General features: G+C 48.3%; 1 pseudogene; it reads right to left on the bottom strand.

Moving 5' to 3' along the window:
• Window positions 1–202: 202 nt before the first annotated feature.
• LOC116835993 (U4 spliceosomal RNA) lies at window positions 203–355 on the bottom strand (annotated as a pseudogene).
• Window positions 356–18,636: the final 18,281 nt, after the last annotated feature.

Raw genomic sequence — 18,636 nt, 5'->3', positions numbered from 1 at the left:
CAGAGGCTACGTGAAAGGGGTCACTAGTACAAAAGTCTGAAAACCCCTGAGTTGGTGGAATATAGTTAATCAATGTATCAATATTGCATATGAATTTGTGCTTACTGGGAACTGGTACAGTACGTGCAAGGTTGGCTAATGAGTAATGAGTAGGCACTTGTGCTTGTCTTCAGTATAACCTGCCATTTGTATTAACCTTAATTCAGTGCTGGCCTTTAATTTTTCTCTTATTGTGTCTGTGTAGCCTTCATAGTCATAAATCATTAAAAGCCTTCTTTGAGGAAAAGTTTTCAATTAGCAATAATCGCGCCTCAGATTAACCTCATTGGCTACGATTTCTCTTTTGCAGACACTACTCAACCTCATTAAATCTGTGTTGGGCAGTGGGAAGTAGCGATCACCCAGGGCAACATTGGGGCCCTGATGTGTGTCCCCCTCTTCCATCATCTCCCAGGCATAAACATCTCCCCCTTATTCTCACAGATATTATGGAGCACACAGCAAGCAGCAATAACAATGGGAATGTTGGTATGGCGTCTGCATAAGGCACAAAACGATTGTCTGCCATTGCTTTCACGGGGGGAGGGGCCACTGATGACATGTACTCAAAACCACATGCAACAATGTTTTTGCCCAATCAGGCATTGGGAGCTTAACCCAGAATTCCAATGGGCAGCGGAGACTGTGGGAACTGTGGGATAGCTACCCACAGTGCACCACTCCATGAGTCAATGCTAGCCATGGTAGTGAGGATGTACTCCGCTGACTTAATGCGCTTAGTGGGGATACATGCAATCCACTGTATAAAATCGATTCCTATAAAACTGACCCAACTTCTTAGTGTAGACATAACTTCACTAAGGGTAAGTGCCAAAGTGGAGACAAGAACCAATGGCTATAAACTGGCCCTCAACAAGTTTAGGCTTGAAATTAGGCAAAGGTTTCTAGCCATCAGAGGAGTGAAGTTCTGGAACAGCCTCCCACGGGGAGCAGTGGGGGCAAAAACATAACCGGCTTTAAGACTGAGCTTGGTAAGTTTGTGGAGGGGATGGTAGGATGGGTCTGCTGACAATGGCATGTAGCCAATCTGCGACTGCCAGCAGCAAATATCTCCAACGGCTGGAGACAGGACACTAGATGGGAAGGGCTCTGTGTTACTATCACAAATTCTTTCCCTGTGTCTGCCTGGTGGGTCTTGCCCACATGCTCGGGGTCTAACTGATTGCCATATTTGGAGTTGGGAAGGAACAGGTCGTGCTGGTGGGGGAGTGGCACTATACGTGAAATAAAGCGTAGAGTCAAATGTAGTAAAAATCTTAAATGAAGCGAACTGTACCATAGAATCTCACTGGATAGTAACCCCATGCTCTAATAAGAATATAGCAGTAGGGCTCTATTACCGACCACCTGACCAGGATGGTGTTAGTGACTGTGAAAAGCTCAGAGAGATTAGAGAGACTATTAAAATAAAAAAACTTAATAATAATGGGGGATTTCAACTATCCCCATGTTGACTGGGTACATATTACCTCAGGACGGGATGCAGAGATACAGTTTCTTGACACCTTAAATGACTGCTTCTTGGAGAAGCCACTCCTGGAACCCACAAGAGAAGACAATTCTTGATTTAGTCCTAAGTGGAGAACAGGATCTGGTCCAAGAGGTGAATATAGCTAGACCGCTTGGTAATAGTGACCATAATATAATTATTGTGGAGAAACGAAATTAATTCTTTGCACTGGTCTTCACGGTTGAGGATGTGAGGGAGGTTCCCACACTTGAGCCATTCTGTTTAGGTGACAAATCCGAGGAACTGTCCCAAATTGAGATGTCATTTGAAGAGGTTTTGGAACAAACTGATAAACTAAACAGTAATAAGTCACCAGGACCAGATGGTATCACCCAAGAGTTCTGAAGCAACTCAAATGTGAAACTGAAGCACTACTAAGTGTAGTCTGTAACCTATCATTTAAATCAGCTTCTGTACCAAAGGACTGGAGGATAGCTAATGTGACACTAATTTTTAAAAGGGCTCCAGAGGTGACCCCGGCAATTACAGGCCAGGAAGCCTGACTTCAGTACCAGCCAAACTGGCTGAAACTCTACTAAAGAACAAAATTGTCAGACACATAGATGAACAGAATTTGCCACACTATCAGAGGCTCATTCACCTGCACATCTACCAATGTGATATACGCTATCATGTGCTAGCAGTGCCCCTCTTGTACGTTGGCCAAGCCAGACAGGCTCTACTTAAAAGAATAAATGGACACAAATCAGACGTCAAGAATTATAACATTCAAAAACCAGTTGGAGAACACTGCAATCTCCCTGGCCACTCGATTGCAACTTTTAGGTCTGTAATATTACAACAAAAAACTTCAAACACAGACTCCAACGAGAGACGGCTGAATTGGAATTAATTTGCAAATTGGACACCATTAAATTAGGCTTGACTAAAGACTGGAGTGGATGGACCATTACACAAACGTAAAACTATTTCCCTGCTATTCCCCCCCCGCCCACACACAGTTCCTTCACATAACTTCTTGCCAATTGGCTGGAAATGGACCTTTTCATTAACCACTACAAACATTTCTTTTTTCTCTCCTGCTGATAATAGTCACCTTAACTAATCACTCTCCTTATAGTGTGTATGTAACATCCTTTGTTTGTGTTCTCTCTGTGTGTTGTGTTACTCTATCTTGTCCTACTGTATTTTCCACTTTATTGCACCCGATGAAGTGGGCTGTAGCCAAAAAGCTTGCATGCTCAAATAAATGTGTAGTCTCTAAAGGGCCATAAGTACTCCTGTTCTTTTGCGGATACAGGACTAAAGGGCAGTAACTCTGAAACCTAAATTGGTTGAGAAGAGCTCAACATGGTTTTAGTTAAAGGGAAATCTGCTCACTATATCTACTTAGATTCTTTGAGGGGTTCAATCAAGCCATGTGGACAGGGGATCAGTGGGTCTAGATGTAACTTAGAATTTCAGAGACTTTGAAAGGTCCTCACCAATAGGCTCTGTAAGAGAAGTAGCTGTCATGGGATACAGAGGAAGGTCTCTTCAATGGATTGTAACGGTGTTAAAGACTGGCAACAAAGGATAGAATAAATGGGCAGTTTTTCAGAATGAAGAGAGGTAATAGTGTGGTCAACCGGCGGCGCGGGGTGGTCTGTACTGGGCCCAAGTCCTCGTCAAATATTCTAAATAATCTGGAAAAAAGGGTACCAGCTGAGGTGGCAAAATTTGCAGCATGATAAAAAACTACTCAAGATAGTTAAAGTCCCAGGCAGACTGTGAAGAGCTACAAAGGGATCTTTTCAAGCGGGGTGATGGGGCACAAATGGCAGATAAAATTCGCATTGATAAATGCAAAGTAAACACACTGGAAAATAATCCAACTGTAATATAAAACTGCATGGCGGTCTACAATTGCTGTTACACTCAAGAAAAAATCTTGGAGTGTGTGTCAGATGCTACCGGTGTGGTGCTCTGCTCTGTTCAATGTTGATATCGCTCGTGTTCGGTGCGTGCGTTGTTGTTCCTCTGGTGCTCGCACCAGCTTTGCAGATAGCTGACCAGCAGACCGCGATGAGAACCCCAATGACCAAGAGTTCTAGTGAGGGAACGAAGGCACGTCGGCCAGGTTTATTGCGCGATATTGGGCACAATAGTAGTTTCCTGTAGATTTTGTTTAGTCTATTTAGGCATACTACGAGTATGTGCCCTCGTATGACTCAGCTCAGTCAGTGGTGGACTTTCCACTGCCCCCTCGGCTGGAACAAAGGACACCGCCCCAGGGATACTTCTTATACACAGTATCAAAAAGTTACACATCACTCCTGACGTATGAGGTGGCAACCTCGTGCCCTCTATGTTAGCCAGGTAACAACCCTTATGTGGTAAGGTGCCGCTTCACCTGGTATCATGTTGTTGGAAACAAAACACTCTATCCATCATATTACCCTTTTGGCCCCTGTCCACTGGGATGGGTTCCAGCCTGTTCCCTTGTTGATCTGTGTGGATGTGCAAGTATCGCTGAATGTTCTGATCTCTAATGCGTCACAGTACCTTTTAGTACGTCCATCTTGCAGCATCAGCCCTTTCCTTGCAGCTTCTGTGAGCAGGGCCTGCCCTCTGGCCACAGCTTAAACTTGCTTTATGTTTAGCAAAGTCTTGACCACTTACTTTAGTTCGGCCTCAGGCTCATTACGCCTCGGGCCAAGTTTTATCTAGGCCTCCTCTTACTACAGGAGTTACTGTGGAAGTTCTTGAAAACATCCACTCAATGTGCAGCGGCAGTCCAAAAAGTGAACAGAATGTTGGGAATCATTAAGAAGGGACAGATAATAAGACAAAAATATCATCATTGCTCTATATAAAATCCATGGTACATCCACTCTTGAATACTGCGTGTAGATCTTGGTCCACCCATCTCAAAAAAGATATATGGATTGGAAAGGTCAGAAAAGGACAACAAAAATGATTAGGGTATAAAACGGCTCCGTATGAGGAGAGATTAATATAGACTAGGACTTTCAGGGTTGGAAAGGGAGACTAAGGGGGGAAATGGTAGAGGTCTATCAATCAATTGTGACTGGGTGTGAAGAAAAGTAAACTAAGAAGTGTTATTCCCTTCATAACACACAAACTAGGGAGCACCCCATGAATATATAGGCAGCAAGTTTAACAAAAAACAAAAAGGAGCATTTCTGTTCACATAACAACAACAGTCAACCTGTGGAACTCCCTTGCCGAGGAATGTTTGGACGCCAAGACATAAATACAGTTAAAAAACAAGCCTAGATAAGTCAATGGAGGAAGGTCCGTCAATGGCTGTTAGGATGGGCAGGGATGGTATCCCCTAGCCCCTGTTTGCCAAAAGCTGGAAATGGCGACCGGGATGGACCTGATGGATTCCCTGTCTGGTCATCCCTCCGGGCACCTGGCACTCGGCACTTGTCCGGAAGACAGGATACTGGGCAAGATGGACCTTTGGTCTGACCCAGGCTGGCCGTTTTAATGTTTTTAATTTTCCCCCGGATCAGATTGGCAGAGACCCTGGGGTTTTTTCGCTTTCCTCTGCTGCAACCTGGGGCAAGCATCACTTGAAGGTTTAAACTAGTGTAAATGGTGGATTCTCTGTAACTCAGCCTTTAACTCAGGATTTGAGAGTATTAGTAACTCTGCCAGATGTCAGGGGTCTGTTACAGGAATGGGTGGGTGAGGTTCTATGGCCTGCGACGTGCAGGAAGTCAGAGTGGAATAGATGATCATGATGATTCCTTCTGGCCATAAAGTCTATGAGATTATAATCAGGCACAGACTCACCCTTGCAGGCACCTCCTGCCGGCATCCTGGGAATTAGCTCTTTTTCCAGCCTTGGTCCACCCTCTGCTTTGGCCCTGTGTCCCTCCCAGACCCAGTGCCCCCTTCCTCAGGGTGCTGCCCCTCACTATCTGGGTTTCCCCTCCCCAGGGAACCCCCACCCACTATCCCCACCTCACCTCAGTCATAGGCTACTGCAAGTCATCAGCTAGCCCCCGCACCCTGGGGCAGACTGCAGTATCAGCCACTCATCACTGGCAAGGTTGGGCTGGGACCTGCTGCCTCTGCCACCCCCAGTACCCACTGGCCTTCTACTAGCCCTCAGCCTGGGGCTTTCCAGGCTGGAGCTCCTCAGCCTTTTCCCCAGCCCTGCTCCACTCAGGTACCCTGCTCAGGTCCCTCCCTCTCAGAAGCTAGAGGAAGTCTGCTTGAATCTCAGCCTAGCAGTCCCTTTACAGGGCCAGCTGCAGCCTGATTGGGGCGTGGCCCAGCTGCAGCTGTTTCCCCAATCAGCCCAGGGTTTTCTCTCTCAGGCCTTGGCTACACTGGGGCTTTACAGCACTGCAACTTTCTTGCTCAGGGGTGTGAAAAAAAAACAACCCCTGAGCGCTGCAAGATACAGCGCTGGAAAGCGCTAGTGTAAACAGTGCCACAGCGCTGGGAGCACGGCTCCCAGCGCTGCAAGCTAAACCCCATCAGGATGTGGAGTACGTGCACATCCCAGCTGGCACTGCGACCACACAGCGCTTTGAAGTTTCAAGTGTAGCCATACCCTCAGTCCTGGCCCTCTCCAAGGGCTGGCTTTTAACCCCTTCTTAGCCGGAGTAGTGTGACTACCCCGCTACAGAGATCCTGTGGGAGCCGAGCTGCAGACACCTTCTAAAAGAGCAAGTGACGCCCCATCCCATAGGGAGGAATGAACCATTCCAAACCCTTGTTTCCATTCCTTTGGGTTATGGGATTTGCTGGTGCCTCCTGCAGCTCAGATTTCCCCAGAACTAGGGGAGTCGTTGCTCCTGACATTTTTAAGCAGCCACAGAATCTGTTTCCTGTGGACAGTAGGGCCAGGTTCACAGGAAGGATAAAAGCTGAATCTTCTAGTGAAACCGTTGCATCGCACAGTTTACAAGGGTAGTAATCATCACAGAGTTTTTGCCTGGCTTCAGATGGAGACTGTATGCTGACAGGCACACGGGGGCAGGGAAATCCAGGGCCGAGGGCCGCAGAATCCACAAAGGTCCAGGCAGTGAACAGTGCAGTCTGCACCCAGGGGTCATTGTGATAGATAAAATGATTAAGGCTTTGCTGTTCTTGTGGAATAGTGACCTGCTTTCATAACCAATACCAAACATTGCTAAGTACTTTGGTCAAGGAGAACAACGTGGAATGTTTAGAGTGTATCAACAGGCAAATAGACCTATGTACCCCACGTCTGCAAACCCGGGAAAATGCTGCTGTGTCAGTGTGGTTGAATATGACAGAAATAATGGTATATATAGGTAATAATATTATGTTATGTTCACTCCTCGGCATTAGTCGGGGAGGGCACCCGCTCAGTGACCGTAATCATAAAGGATCTGTAAATAAAACTCATCAGTCTTGTTCTGGTGCTCCTTGGAGTAATTGATAGCTCCCGGGAAACGAGCCCTTTGGCTACAAATTGGCGACGTCCGCCGGCACCCTCTGTAGAGGCGCGATGGTACAGGAGGCTAGTGAGCTGGTACTGAGAGAAGTGGCCACCATTCGAGCTGATTGTGCAGCTCGTGCTTGGACCACCTCGGCTGACCAGGGGAGCGGTGTCCTCTTTAGAGACAGGTCCCAGAGGAACAGAGGCATGAGTTTACTTCTTCCAAGTCCCAGAGCCGGACGCCGGCCACTCCGAGCGGTAAGTCGTTAACCTTAGGGCTGAGGAGTATGGCCCCGAAGTGTGGTTGATAACGGAAACTTTGTAGACAGCCTGTTATGGGAAGGTGCATGCATGTTAGTACATGTTGAGTTCTGTGAACTGTTTCGTGTTCCTTAGTCTTGTGGTTTGGTTGGATTAGCAGGCAACGGCCAATGAGTAATGTTGGTGCCTACACACATCAGTTTTATGGTCCGTTGTGGATCATTATTGGGGATTTGGAGACAACCCCAGGGACTGCTTCTTGTTCATAGTAGGAGGTAATCTGTTGCTCCTTCTCATTGTAAGTTGGAGGCCGAAATTGGGTGAGTAAGTCCTATGCAAAATGCAACCACGGTTGAGGCATAAGCTGACTCCACAGCCGCCCCAAGAACTCCTGCAAGGGGAAACCCCAGTGACAGCGATATCTTGGTTGCAAGAAGGGTCAGTCTCGCACCCTGTGACCTGGAGTGCAATCTGCAGCAAACTGATTTGCTAGTTAAAAAGAATAGGGTTCTACTCGCAGAGCTTTTTAACTCTGGAACAGCCCTGGGTATGTATGTTAGATAATTGGATGGCGTTTTGGCACCGAGGCAGATTATGGTACAGTATTAATGTAAAGATGATTTGATTAATTTTGCAGCGAGATTAGAATGGCCAACACTTTGGGGTGGAATGGCCAATGGTGGTAACAAGGAGCCACACTAGTGGCACCCAGGAAAGTACACTGCATGAGATGCCCCCTCCGCGAAATCTTCGTAGGGGCCACACTGTGCAAGGGAATGCCTGCATGAGATGCCTTGCGAAGCGAGACGTACTGTGATATATGTTCCGTTCGCAACAAGTGATTTGTATAACTGGAAAACAGCAGAATCCCCCATTTTCCGAGGATCCGGCCCCCTGACGGCAATTTTTGAAAATGTTGATAACAGCGCATAACCCAACATGGGGGATATGCAGTTGCATTGAATGTTTTATTAACCGATGACAAAGACGTATGGTTTTGTCAAAGGCCCGTGAGTGGGTAGCACAGAGACATATGCACATGTAGGTTCAGTGACTGATCTATTGCCCGAGAAGGACCTGCACTGGTCACATAATGAGGTGGGGGGTCAAAGACATCAAAACTATGCCACTGCTATAGTGCAGGGTATGAAGCGTTGCATTCGAAAAACCCCTAATTGGGCCAAATTATACAATATAAGGCAAGAAAGGAAGGAAAATCCAGCAGCCTTTTATGAGCGCCTGTGTGACACCTGTAGAAGGTACACTGACTTAGACCCGGGGGATCAAAATGGGAAGCGAGTATTAATTCCCTCTTCATGGCCAATCCTATGATGATATTAGAAAGAAATTGCAAAAAGGTGGAGGGGCATCAGGAAAGAATATAGAGGAACTGTTGCAAATTGCTTTAAAGGTGTATGATAGACGAGATGAGGAGGAACGGAAAAAGGGGGCACGGGCCCTTGCAATGGCTTTAAGAAAGGGAAACGAAAGATTGAAAAGCAGAGGAAAGAGTGGAGTGTATATACAGAAATAGAGGGAAAACAACGGGGTCCCCGCTTTAGGACGAAACCAGTGCGCCATTGCAGACAGGAAGGACATTGGAAGAATGAGTGTCCCAACAGAAACCTATAAGACAGGGACGTAGGACTGAGACCATACCACCCCCAAGTCTTTACAATACAGGGGGATTCGGACAACAAGTCTCCCCAATGAGGAGGCCGAGGGACCCAGCGGCCCTCTTAGCAGCGCAAGCTGCTAGACTGGATCCCATGGTACAAATTAAGGTAGGGGACTGCCGATTGAAGCCTTGATCGATACCGGGCTGCCCTGAGTTTACTCCCCCCTTAAGACAACACCGCCAGGCAGAGCCCCAGGTCATGCTATTGTCCAAGGGATTGAAGGACAAAACGTGGTATTAGCAAAAACCCTCCCCTTTTTAGTAAAAGTGGAGACCATCAGATCTCCCACAGTTTGTTTGTCACCCTTCGTGCCCCATTGCATTGCTGGGACGAGATATCCTCACCAAACTGCAGGCGGAAATCTCATTCAACAATGGGAATATTGAAGTACGATTGCCTAAACAACAGGCCTCTAATTATATAATGGCTCTAATGAGTGCTGGAACTTTTTATTCGACTGCCAGGATACAAAAGAGGATTTGAATGCCAAGGGTTGACCCCGAGGTTTGGGCGGAGACAGGGGGCATTGCACGAGCTCGGAATGCTTCCCCAGTACGAATTAAGCTTAAAGAAGGAAGCAGCCCGGTTCGTGTCCGACAATACCCTCTAAAATTAGCAACACAAATTGGGGCTAAAACCCTTAATTCTAAAGTTTCTACGGTGTGGGTGGCTTAGGGAAGGCACATCCCCGTACAATACTCCAATAATAGGGGATACCCAAACCTAATGGACAGTACCGTTTAGTACAGGACCTAAGACAAGTTAACAAACTTGTAGAGGCCCCCTATCCAGTTGTCCCGAACCCCCATACTATCCTGGGCCAGGTTCCCAAAAATCATGGTTGGTTTTCTGTCATAGATTTGAAAGATGCTTCTTTTCCATACCCCTTGACCCCGAATCTCAAAAGCTGTTTGCTTTTGAATGGGAAGATCCGGATACCCATTATAAGGCTCAGTATCTGTGGACTGTTATTCCACAGGACTGACCTGTGCCCCCGAGATTTTTGGCGGCCAGCTAAAGAGAGACCTTGCCCCATTCCTGGCTAGACACCCCTCATGTAACATAGTTCAGTACTGTGACGATTTGCTTTTAAGTACTGAAACAGAGGCAGCCTGTAAGGAGCAAACTGTGGAGCTCCTTAATTATCTTGGCAGACAGGGATATAAAGTCTCCAAAGGCAAGATCCAATTGGTTAAACAGCAGGTTACCTTTCTTGGGTATCAGCTGACGCAGGGAAGTTGTAGCTTAGGTAAAGAACGGATTTCGGCTATACTCGATAGTCCCCAACCACGAAATCCACGCGAACTTAGGGCTTTCTTGGGCTGACCGGATTTTGTCGGCTCTGGATCCCTGATTATGGAGGAAAAGCCAAACCCTTATATGAATCATTAACCAAGGAAGGCTTGCTTCATTGGACATGGACTAGGGAGATGGAGAAAAGCATTTCGAGAGCTTAAAGCGGCGTTAATTCAGCCACCTGCCTTGCTCTCCCGGATCCACGAAAGCCATTTACCCTATATGTCCATGAACGGAAAGGGTGGCAACTGGACTCCTATGCCAACGATCAGGACCAACCTGGCGGCCTATTGGCTATTACTCAAAGGTGTTGGACCCCGTCGCCAGGGGATGGCCTGCTTGTTTGCGCGCTGTTGCTGCCACAGCTCTTTTAGTACAAGAAGCTGAAAAATTAACCCTGGGTGGAGACACTGAGGTTGTAGTCCCACATGGAGTACCTCAAATATTAGGAACAGGGGCCGGAGACAAACATTTAAATCCCAGCCGGCATTCACGATACGAGGTAGGACTCTTGTTAGCCCTAACTTGACTTTCCGACCTGTCAGCTCCCTTAACCCGGCAACCTTGTTGCCTGACCCTCGGGACCCCTGTGAGTCCAGACCCACTCACGATTGTATTGAGGTCTTGCAACAAGAAATTAAACCACGCCCAGACCTCTCGGACATACCCTGGCCTAACCCTGATATAGAGGGATATGTAGATGGATCTAGTTACGTGGTAGATGGTAAACGGTATACCGGAGCAGCAGTAGTAATTAAAAATAATGGAATCCACAAGTTTAAATTAAACCCAAATTGGTCTGCCCAAGCAGCAGAGTTAGTGGCCCTTATTGAGGCCCTCCGAATGGGCACAGGAAAAAGTCTTAATTTGTATACTGACAGCCGTTATGCTTACATGGTGGTGCATGCCCACGGGACCCTGTGGAAAGAGAGGGGATTTATCACAGCCTCAGGCCAAAAGATAGCACATGGGGCCTTATTAAAACCCTACTGGACGCTCTAATGCTCCCACTACGAGTCGCTGTAATTCATGTGCGTGCACATGGCAAAACCCCTCAGATGGAACAGCGAAAATATAATCAACTAGCTGATCAGGCTGCAAGGGAAGCAGCACAGGATGGGGCTACATGGCTCCTTCTAGCAAAAGATACTGAATGTAAGCCCCCCCCCGCAGTATACAGCCGAGGAGACACGATACGCCCAAAGTGTATAGGGCCCGCCTGCTCCCCTCGGGGTGGTGGAAATTGCCTGGAGGGAGATCTTTGTGCCTCAGCCGATCTTAAAAGAGACTCTTCGGCTCATACACAAAGAAGGGCATATGGGGTCAGCAGCTATGGTTGAATTAGCCACCCGAACTCTCAAAGGACTAAGGATGCATATGGAAGCCCAAAGGATTGTTAACACGTGTCCTATTTGTCAACGAACAAATCAAAAAGGGCGTGGGCCCCAGCCCCAATGGGAGGTCAGCCCTGGGCCACGTATCCGTTTCAGAGATGGCAAGTTGATTTTGCCGAAATGCCCCATGTAGGGGCTACAAATACTTACTTGTCTTTGTTGATCAACTAACTGGGTGGGTGGAGTGTTTTCCCCACCAGACATTGCCAGGCCCGAGCTGTCACTAAGGCCTTAGTACAGGAAATAATTCCCCGATATCATGTACCGGAGGTTATTAATTCTGATCAGGGGAGTCACTTTCTTTCAAAAATAACACAGGAAGTGTCTCAAGCCTTAGGCATACAATGGAATTTTCATACAGCGTGGCAACCTCAAAGTTCAGGACAAGTGGAGAGAATGAATCGAACACTGAAAGAAACCCTTACCAAACTATGCATGGAGTCAGGACTGAAATGGTTAGACGCCTTGCCCCTAGTTTTAACCCAACTGCGAAGGGCCCCAAGAAAAGGGACGGCCCACACACGGTCTCGCTCATCAGCCACGCTGCAATTAAACTCCTTGGGAGCGACAGGTGGACGCATCACATGCGGGTGAAACGGTTCTTCACTCCTGACATGGGGACAGAACCACCAGAGGAGGACACCAGCCCTCTGTCCACCCCAGCTCCGGAGGCCCGGGGAGGCACAGGTGAAACTTCAGACGACTGGACCGATCCTCTGCCCACCTCGGCACTGGAAGCCCGAGGTGGCACAGGAAAAGCTCCGGACTGGACTTACGAACCACTAGAAGGACTGAAGGTTTGTTTAAGAAATAATAATGCAAGTATTATTCCTAATTTTGGGTATATACCTTCATCACTGTTATGGTTGGGAAAATACATTTTTAAAACTAGGGGAAACAATAGAGAAATCCTTCAATCTCAGTAACTGTTGGGTATGTGGAGGACCAGGGGACTTAAATGAATGGCCATGGGTAGCCCAACCAGTACAGCCCAAATGGTGGATCAGTAACTTAAGCATGGTTCGTAATGGAACGGAAGTGTGGACTAAGGATAATAGTCCATGGCGACTCTATTCTTCTGGATTGGGTGTTCTTTGCCTTAATCGAACAAGACAGGAAGGAGTGCAAGTAGGAGAAAGTAAGTGTGAATGGACTTTGTCCCCGGGATTTGATTGTTGGGATCCCGATTGTTTGCCATACAATTGTTCTAAATATCAAGGGCGATGGAACCACACCCATGTAAGGCTGACTAATGACAGCTGGGTAGCCTGTTCCTAACGGCATTATGACTGGGACAGTTGCAAAGCAATAAGACAGGACGAGTTCTTTAATGACTACCTCTTTTTAAGTTGCCAACGAGATAATACCACTAGCAAGAACCATGTAATACGGTACTATCGATGGGCATGGCAACACTATAATGGGACCCGAATGACCCACTTTAAGCAATTTTGGTCTAGTACCAATCAACCAAAGTGGGGCTGTAATTGTATATGGAAGACGGGAGCAGAGGCATGGAAATGTGAGCATTGCAATTCCGCCGGTGAATCAGTTATTCTGCCCAGCTTATGGGGGGACCTTTAGGGCCCGGTGATCATTTATATTTTGAGCAACCACGAACACACAACTCAAGGGCTCTGTCAACTGGAAGAGATTCTGACCCCTGGGATGAACCCTTTGCTAATGGGACGTGGGCCCTAAAAGGCCGTTACTGGATTTTTGGACAATATGCTTACCAACGATTACTGCCAAATTGGTCAGGAATATGTTATGTAGGATATATTAGACCCCTATTTTTCTTACTACCTCTCCTACAGGGAAATACCTTAGGAATCAAAGTATTATGATGTCTCATAAGGGAAAAGCTGGTATTTGATTTACTTGACCTCGGAAGCTCCCCAAAAAAGATTTTTTGGGGGAACAAGCGGAGTGCTCCTGAAAGATCAATAGAACATTATGGACAGACTTGGGAACCCTGCCGTGAGCTAGTAACGGGGCCATGGGAATATTTATAACCTTAAATCGATATTAGGACTGCAGGCTGTTTTGGAGTAATAACCAACCAAACCGCCACACCGCGCTCGACCTTTTAGCTGATCAAGGTGAGCAAATGAGACACCACATTTTATCAACAATTTTAGCCCTTGATTATTTTACTAGCAGAGGAAGGGGGTAGGGGATTGTGTGCCAAATTAATATGACGTCTAATGTTGTTTACAGATAGACTGATAATGGAAAAGGCATTCCAAACAGTACAAGAGAAAATCGAGAAAGCTAGCCCATTGTCCAGTTCAAACATGGGCATGGAGTGGAACACAGCTGGCTTACTTCCTGGTTGCCACAAAAGAGTGGCTCGCAGGGTTTCCTCTTCTGTTGTATTGTTATTATGGCGCCTATTAGCTTTAGCTGCCTCGCTCCCTGCCCTTTAAGTTAGCATTAATTTGACGAATGCTAATCAAATTATAAATGCAACAGATATGGTAACTATTCGGCCGGTAAAAAAAAAAAAAAAAATACTGAAGATTGGATTACTAAGCTCTCAAATGCTTTCATAAAAGGGGGTAATTGATAGTAAAATGCATTAAGGCTTTGCTGTTCTTGTAGAAATAAGTGACCTGACTTTCATAACAATAACCAACAATTGCTAAATACTTTGGCTCAAGCTGAGAACAACGTGGATTGTTTAGAGCTGGTATAAAGGCAAATAGACTAATGTTACCCTGTAGCGAGCGGATGTGGCTCCCCTCCGTCCCCAGGGAGGGTTGAGCGCCCGTCCATCTTCCCAGGATGGAACTTTCCGGGCGGAAGCCCCCCTCAAAGGTAGGTGCGACCGGAAGCATAAAAGCCGGGCGGGCCTTCCAGTTGCAGCCCTCTCTGCCGGCAGAGCGACGTGTCGGCCGACCCTCGTCGCTGGGAGGCTGCGGAGCTCAGAGGACAGGGATCAGGCTTGCCGAGCCGACGCAGCCACCACGACGCTGAGCTGCCGGAGCTACCCCGCAGCAGCTTACGATGCGGAGCCACCAGAGCTAACCCGCCGTAACTACGACGCGGAGCTCCCAAGCTGCCCGCCCTTACTTACGGCCAGAGGAGCCTCGCGACCAGGACCTGGCCAGCTGCCAGAGCGCTCCGACCTACACCTGCCCGGACTGGGAGGAGCCGAATGGGGTGGACACCTGCGGACCATGGAAGTTGAAGGGGGATTGGAAGTAGCCCGGGGGCGGCTGACTATAGTCAGGCGCAGACGGCCCTGAGCCTATGGCTGTGTGTCTCGGGCGGGATCCCCATTTGAAACCCCTAGTCAGTGTGTTTCCGGTCCGATCCCACTGACTCCTAGCGGCGATCCACTACTAGGGCCCCGGGCTGGACGCCAGAGGAGGGGTGCGGCCTGACGTTACCCCCTGCCAACCCCCCCGATAGCCCGGGGCCACGAACCCCCCTTTCACCGCCCCAATTGACTCTGCCTACTGCCTCTTGCCCTGCCCCAAAAGGCCAGAGCTTATTGACCTGTCTGTTTGGTGCCTCCGCGCCGAAGCAAGGCTGGGCCCCAGTGACTCTGCCTACTGCTCTGCCTGACCCCCAAGGGCCAGAGCTTATTGTCCCGGTTTGTTTGGTGTCCGCACTGCCATCAGGCTGGACCGCTCTTGATTTGCTGTTGCCCTCAGGTCCGCTCCACAGGACCGACGCCCGGCGGTGGACCGCGGACCCTGAGTACAGACAAGGGACAGCACGAGGCCTCTGTGGCTCCCCTCCTCCCCAGGGATTGGTTGAGCCCCGGCCCCCTCGTCACAACCCCACGTCTGACCAACTCCGAGAAAATAATGCTGTGTCGTGTGTCTGACTATGACGTGAATAAGGGTCTATTATGTTAATAATAACTATTATGTCATCAGTGTGTCACTTCCTCTGGCATTAGCAGGGAGGGCACCCGCTCAGCTGATCGTATAATAAAGGTCTGTATAAAACTCAGTCTTGTTCTCTGTGCCTCCTTGGAGTAATTGACTAGCTCCGGGGAGAACGAGCCCATTTGGCTAACAATTGGAGACATGGGGTTAGATTTCCTGTGGCTGGAAAGGACTCTCCATAATTAGAGACTATTAAAGTAAGAAAATTCTTCACCTTATCGTTTAGCAATTCTTCATCTCGTAGCCCACAGGACTATTTCGCTAGCTATTCTATCCTACTAATCCAGCCAGCTGTATCAAATAATATGTTTCTCTTCCTGAATCAATCCATTTCATATCTGACTCTTATATTTTATCAGTATTAATTCCTATGACATTAGGATGTGTTGAGGCAGATGATACGTGTTCCCTAATAATTATACATAGAATAAGTTTTGCTGAACTGCAAGAAGCCTACGGGCCTGTATCCAGTAAGATCAGCAAATAGCTAAAAGTATGATCAATAAAGAGTAAGGCAGCATGAAAACTGGCAACCTTTGGCACAGATAGGAATGGTCCCTGAACTATGCGGAACCAAAGGGAGGAACTACACACAACACTGAACAGCTTATCCGGTGTTGGTAACCGCAGGGCACACCACAAACCTGGAAGTCGCCAAGAGAGCCTAGGTTGGCAAGTTTTGGAGTGAGATAATCCTTATTAATATGCAGAGAGCAAATGTCATAATCCACTAACCTATTGGAGAAGAGTTCCCATACATTTCTTAGGGTACGGAAATAAGGTTGGGCCTGAATCACATAGCATCAGGATCCTATAAAATACCATGTTAAGATATCAGAGGGAGCTTTTTCTTTTCTTTTTATCTACTTATCATTCTATCGTCCATCCCACTATCAGCTCAACAACCCTAACCATTGGGGAAGCCAGCACCATCGTGTGATTGGGCCTGCCAGGAGTAAGGAGTGGTCCTTCACCTCCCGTTACCGGGTCCTCAAGGAAGGGTCGGAGTACGTTAGGTTAAGATACTTACAATAGGAATGTTGCCACCAGGAGTTTTGGAATTCTTTTACTGCTCCACAGTTATAAGTTTCATTGCATTTATTATTCTTTTGTTAATCTCAATAAAGCTTTTATCAATTTGGTATTGTCCTCAGGGTAAGTGTTTTTGCCAAGGACTCCTGATATAGAACTCTGAGTTCTCGGAGCCTGTAGTCTGAATTGGACAAGAACCTATAAATCTTCTGGTTGGATGAGATCAGTGAGGAGCCATAACAACTAACCCATAAAATTCAGGTCAACAATCTTTATAGTTCAATATCCTCATTCAGTGTCTCTGTTATCAGAACTCAGTTTTATTTGACTGGGGAAGTTATGGAGAACACGCTAACCATTTAATGTCAACATTTCTTATCACTTTCAAACATGGATTTTCAGGGGACTTTTACTTAAAGTTCTAGCATCACACTTGTAAATTAGTAAAAGAAATCTTGGTAGTAAGTTTACCTGTTGCATTTTGAGGGATTTTTTATTTTAGGGTCTTGATAATTGCTCCCCAAAAGTAGGCACCCTGGTCAAAACAGTATAATGTGTGTGTGTGTGTTTTCTCTCCAGCCAGCTTGTGCGCTTACTGTGAATCTACATTATCCCAGACCTAGCGGATCCTATCTGGATTCATTTTTGGATGGCCTTGAATTCTCTCTGTTTCCCAGCCAACCAGCACTGGAAGCTCTGATAAGGTTTTCTCCACTCCATGTATCTCACAAACAATAGGAGCAGGGGGAGGGAGGGCATTTATACCTCTTTCTGCACAGCAGGGTGCTTTTGATGAAGTGATTTTGTTTGCTAAGGCAGTCTGGTGGCATGGCACACACTCAGCTCTGGTTCAACTGGACTCATGGCTAATAGCCCCGGAGCTGTAGGCTCTGAATCTGCTCCTCTATTCAACAAAGGACAAGGAAATTCAGGGCTGGGCTGTGGAATGGGATATGGGGCCTTTCACAATTTCTAATGCCACATTCTAATCTGGTTTCAAAACTGACTGGCTCAAGGGCAGGGAGGGGATAGGGGGCCGTTCCTCTCTATAGGGCACAGACTCCAATCTGTCCTCAAGGCAGGGGGACAGGCTGGTTTAGGATGGTAGGGAATGGAACACAGGGTCTTTCCCTTCTAGGGGATGCTGACTCTGATCTGCCCCCAGGGTGGGGATCTGGTTGGTTATGGGGGGTGGGAATGGGACACAGGGCCTTTCCACTCTAGGGGGCACCAGCTCTGATCTGGCCACAGGGCAGGGCACTGGCTGTCTCAGGGGGCAGAGAAAGGGACCTCCCCCCTCTTGGGGGCATCAGCTCTGATCCCACCCCATGATGGGCACTGGCTGGTTATGGGGTGGGAATGGGACATGCGGCCTTACCCCTCTGGGGGGTGTTGGATCCCATCCAGCCCTGAGGCAGGGGACTGGCTGGTTGGGGGTGAAGGGCAGGGAATGGGACACAGTCTTTCTGAGGGCTGTCGATTCTGATCCAGCCCCAGGGTGGGGACTGGCTGGTTATGAGGGGTGGGAAATGGGGCTTTCCCTTTTCTGGAGCACAGGTACCAGTCTGGGGAGAGGGACTAGCTGGCTCAGGGGTTGGTGGCTCCTGTCTGCACTGCCCACTGTCCCGACTCCCCCCTTGGCTGGAACCTGCCTCCAGCTGCTCTGGCCTAGTGCAACCCCCCACCTCCCCAAGCCCCCACATGGGCTCACCCAGGGGGGCTGGAACAACCTGAATAGAGGGGTGCTGAGAGCCACTGAACCAAACTGCAAACCCTGCATATGATGGAAACTGCTTCCAGCCAGGGGGTGCAGCCTGCAGCTCCCCTACATCCAGCCCCCACTGCCCCGCCCTCTCGCAGGGAGATGCAGCTGTGTGTCCTCCCCCGCCCCGCTTGTCAGGCTCCTGCTCAGGCTTTCCAGCCTCCCGGGGGAGGGGTCTCGTTCCAGCTGACCTCTGAGCCCCTTACCACCGCCGCCCCCTCCGCACAGCAGCTGGCCCGAGAGCCTTCTCCTCTGCAGCAGCAGCAGCCCGTGTCCCCACCCCCGGGCCGGGGCGGGGGCAGGGAAGCGGAGTGTGAAGGGGGGGCAGGCGAGCCCAGCCAGACGCAGGCA

This window comes from Chelonoidis abingdonii, chromosome 5 (genome assembly GCF_003597395.2).
Source record: "Chelonoidis abingdonii isolate Lonesome George chromosome 5, CheloAbing_2.0, whole genome shotgun sequence".
Taxonomy (NCBI): domain Eukaryota; kingdom Metazoa; phylum Chordata; order Testudines; family Testudinidae; genus Chelonoidis; species Chelonoidis abingdonii.
The sequence above is the reverse complement of the archived record's forward strand: the minus strand, read 5'-3'. Positions and strand labels throughout refer to the sequence as shown.